Here is a 5228-nt window from a genome sequence, read left to right on the forward strand (position 1 = left end):
CCCTCAGTAATAAATGTGACTGTTTTAATCCAATTTACAGTTTTACACTCCACCGACATTCTTAGACTTTAGCCTTACGAATCGGAAAAAGATCAAGTGAGGTCATGTACAAATGCCGTCCCCTTTCAAGATCAATTTGAGAAATGGATTTCAAAGTGTGATCCCTAATTATACAACTCTAAAAAAAAAAAAAAAAACACAAATTTTATGATTTACAAAGAATTAAAATGAACCATTCTAAAGATAAAGTTAATATAATTTTGATGGAAAAATATATGATGAGACCATTTACTTTTTAGTACAATGTAGTTACATTCAGATTTAACTATTGGATGTAAAATTGGGTAGCTATATTTATTTCATTGACAAAAAGAAATTATCTCGAAACTTTATAACACATTCAATCATCAAATTTCACATTGAATGGTTGTAAGTAATTGTAACTTCATGTACCTAACCTAAATATGGTCCCATTACATACAATCCCAATTATAATTTAGGATGTGGTTTGTATAGGGCTGAGGCTCCAAACAATCAATGTACAACACACCTTTAAATAGTGTCATAATATATTTTTTGGTTGTAGAAGTCTTTGTGATGACTTGAAATTTTATTTTCATATCTAATTATAAAATTGAAAGCTTCTAAAATAGCTTAGATCGAGCAGATTTGAAAATTGATGGTCCATAAATACATTACAAGATGGACTATTTCCAATACTTGAAATCCATTTTTTTTTCATACTCATACATGTTGACATCTAGATGATCGATTTGAGATTTTTTGGGCTTCAAAATAACCTTTTCTAGTGGGTTTTTAAAGTGTGCTTTAATTTAATTGTTTAGAGCCTTGTCCTTATATAAACTTCTTCCTTTATTTTAAAATTCAGATTTTTTTTTTTTCCTTTGGATAAATTTATGATCATATTTGTTGAGATTATGGAATCCGGAAATTGTCCAGAATTCGGAAATTGTCCACGATTCATCAATAAAATGGATTTTTTTACGGAGATTGCGAGTGGAATAAGCATGGCTTACGCATCAAAACCCCATCCCGTGTTTGTCAATCTAGGAAACGTGATCCCTATCTTTAACTCAAAGAAACCTACCATGTTAAATTAAACTGTCACCTACTATGGCACTTGTAGGAGAGCACAAATATGAGTTCAAATTAAATGTGATTCATCTTAGCTTTATCCAAATTATTTTATTTGGGGTAAACAATCCAACCCTAAATACATAAACTATTAATTTTATAGACGTTAGAGTTGAACAATACTTTTTTATGTACATCAGATTAAATTATCAAAAGATTATTGTCTTGCTAAAAAATTTTATAACTTTGTTATTAATTCTTTACAAATTGCTCCCATTTTGCCTTATTAATGTTTTAGAGTCATTTTTAGGTAAACTGCATGTTTCTTTCGTGGTGATTACATGAAGCCTCCAAATATCATGTCAAATTATTTTGCTATGATATTTGTGAGAGTTGTTATTGTTGATAAAACTTATTATACTAAAATAAGGAAAGAGTTTACTGTATGTCCTCCGGGTTCATGAACCCACCCTTATTTTCATGGATTTAAGGTAAAAAAGCCGGCATATGTCATTGCAAAGGCCTTTCCGCGTTACAAACATGGTTCAAAAAGTATTGCAGATTTATTTATAGGGTGAGGCGCAACTGCAATTTTTATCATAACAAGTAAGTTTGGAGCAAATTTTTTTTAGGATTATCTGAAAATCTATTTTTATATTTAATTATAAATTTTTGAACTTCAAAATAGTTTAAATCAAGTAGATCTATAAATATATAAAAATCTTGAAAAATGAACGGTCTAGATAATGTGTTGCAAGATGCACGACTCAACTTCTTTTCTTCACTTTTTTTTTTATATTCATACATCTTGATGTCAACATGATCAATTAAAGGGTTTTTCAACATTAAAACAACCTTTTTTAATGGATTTTTTATGCACACCTGTGATTCTACATTTTAAGGTTGCAACCTTATATAAACTTTTTGCTTATTTATATGTGTAGTGAATTAAATAAAGGGTGTGGTTTCTATAAGGTTGCAATCTTAAACAATCCAATTAAGGTGCACCTTCGTGTTTTATTATAACATATAATTTTGGTGTAAACAATTCTTAGAATTATCAAAAAATCTATTTTCTTATATAGTTTTAAAATTTTAAACTCCAAAAATAGTTAAATCAAGTAGATCTATAAACATATGAAAATCTTGAAAATGGATGGTCAAGATAATGTGTTTCAAGATACACTATTTCTGAGACTCAAATTTTTTTTTCTTTTTCCTTTTTTTTTCTTTTTTCATATTCATACATATCAATGTCGAAATGATCAATTAGAGAGCTTTTCAACATTAAATAACAATTTCCAATGGATTTTCGAGGTGCATTTTTTATTCTACATTTTAAGGTTGCAACCTTATATAAACTTTTTCTTAAATAATTAAGGAAAAGTTTATATAAGGTTGCAACCTTAAAATGTTGAATTATAGATACACCTAAAAAATCTATAGGAAAAGTTTGTTTTAACGTTGAAAAACCTTTTAATTGATCATCTCGATATAAGATTATAAAAAAAAAAGAAAAGATGTTGAGTGCAAGAAATAATCCATCTTGCAACACATTATCTAGGCCATCCATTTTCAAATTTTAGATGTCCACTTTAATTGGATTGTTTAAAAATGCTACCTTATAGAAACCACATCCATTAAATAAAAGGCAAGAAAATTTGGCATAATTTTTTTAGCATTTAAAGTTCATATTTTTTTTGTTTTATATTTATTACATAGATGATCGAGATCATAAAAAATTCTACATCCAAAATCCAACTCTAGTCGGAATTGGCACTAGTCCGACCCTAGGCGGCCCTTGTACCTTCTCAAACTTTGTGACAGTTATGTGATCCAATTCAACATCTAATGGCTAAAAACGATAGTGACATCTTGTAACAATAGTAAATAGTCCCACAGTATACAATCCCCGTATTAATAATATCGGAATGGAAAAAGTTTATATAGAGCATAAGCTCTAAACAATCAAATTAGAGCCTACCGCAAAAATTTTACTAGAAGAGGTTGTTTTGATGTTCAAATATCTTCAAATTGATCATTTCAACATCAAGATGCATGTACTTTGGAAAAGAAAAAAAAAAAGATTTCAAGTTTTGAAAATAGTGTACTTTGTAGCACATTTTTGGACCGTCAATTTTTAAGTTATTCAAATTTTCATAGATATGCTCGATCTACACTATTTTTGAAGCTTTAAATTTTATAATTAAAGATGAAAATATATTTTAAAGCTAGTCAAAGATTTCCAGTATTGAAACCCAATTTCTCGACACTATTTGAAGATGAGCTCTAATTTGATTGTTTAGAGCCTCGGCTCTATACAAACCGCACGCTATACGAATCTTGTGTTTCCTTTTGTGGTACGCGTTTGTCAAATACCTTCTCCCACGTGCGCGGACACACTAGCCAAACAATTTATTTGCCGCGGAACACCGTGAGATGGAGATGGGATGGCCTCTTGTCATTCATCACTTTTTATTTGGTACGTGTGCCAAGATTTTTTTTCATGCTTAAACTCTGCGCTTGATGAAATGATAAATTCTTTTTTTGGAAGGGTGGAAGTCGGGTCGGCTATCGGTTGACCTGAATCGGGACTGGGTTCATGTTCATGTTCTGGAGGGTCCGGGCGTTAATATCATCGACCCCCATCGCTGACCCGGATAGGATCTCTTGCCACCCCTCAGTTTGGTAGGGTGGCAGGAAGGGAAAGCCACACCAGTGGCGGTGAATTGTGAGCGCAAGGGTTGAAATGAAAATGAAAATGGGTGGCAACTGCAGCTCAAACAAACCTCCCGAACCTTCTTTTCCTTGAAACCAAGGACCTTACCCACCCGATGGAAACCCTCCACCTACAGAAAAAAAACGTAAAGTTAGTGTGGATTTGAGCCCCTATTTTTCGGTGAGAATGGAGTCGGAGACTCAATTATAGGACTCGTTGATACTACTGCCAATGCTTCAGTCCGTTCTCAACACTCCACCTACAGAAGATACCGTACTCTACACTTCCTTTTCGCGGGCTTGGGCTTGAGTGATTTAGAGGCGCCCGGTGTATATGAACCGTCCACTTTTAAAAATCCGTTCATTTCAAGTTTGGTGGGCCATATGTCCTCTCTTAATTCATCTATAGCCATCATATGCTAAATTTTATATGTAGGGGTGTGTCCCAAAGTTCAAGAAATTGATCCGTACATTCCCATAAATGTTGGAAACCACAAATCAGGGATGGAACTCGGCCATGGACCAAGCCGGAGGACCGAGTTCCAAGTTACTCAGCCCGAGTCGGGCAGGTCCAGTTGGGCGAAAAAGGTATTAAAAAGGTTTAAAAAATGCCAAAAAAAAAATGGAAACTATGTTTCAAAAAAATGTTAAATAAAACATATCTAAATGATGTTAAAAACATAGCAATTTTTGTTTTTTTTGAAAAATCAATTTGTGACTAGACGTATTTTAAAAATGAAAAAATATATATTTAGACCATTTATCTTTGACATAAGGTGGTTAAATCAGGTGGTTGCATTTATTTGATTGCCCAAACTCAAAATTCAAAAAAAAATTTCTCAAACTTTGTGACACACTCCAGCTATCAAATTTTACAAATGATTATAAATAGTTGTGACCTCTTTGTACCAAAGATAAGTAGTTTCATTGTATACAATATCTTTAAAAATAATCCAAAAAAAAGGAAAACGTAAAATAAGTACTCATAGCCAAAAACACTTCCCAATCTTGACCAAAATGATAAAAAAAATATAAATAAATTTCTTATTTTGTGGGATATTTTATGGTTTTATTTTTATTTTTATTTTTTTAATATCCCCAAACGGGACACCCAAGCTCAAGTATAATCAGGCTTGTTGGGGTGGCGAGCCCCAGTACTTAGAACTCGGATCGAGGAATCGAACATTGGGGTACCCTTCGCCGACAAAGCAGCTAGACCCACCTAATAACAATGGTCTGCCATGTTTCAGCGTCAGCTTCCAATGGGTGGGTGGTCATCCGGTTCCCCATACATCCGATTCTACCAATTTTCACCAATTTGGCCAGATTCGAAATGCTGATCCGGATTAGTACGATTGCTTGGACATTTAAAATCTGATTTCAAGATTTAAAAGACTAGTCCTCTCAACATGCAC

Source organism: Amborella trichopoda, chromosome 13 (genome assembly GCF_054954075.1).
Source record: "Amborella trichopoda isolate Santa Cruz 75 chromosome 13, AtrichopodaSantaCruz75HAP2 v2.0, whole genome shotgun sequence".
NCBI lineage: Eukaryota > Viridiplantae > Streptophyta > Magnoliopsida > Amborellales > Amborellaceae > Amborella > Amborella trichopoda.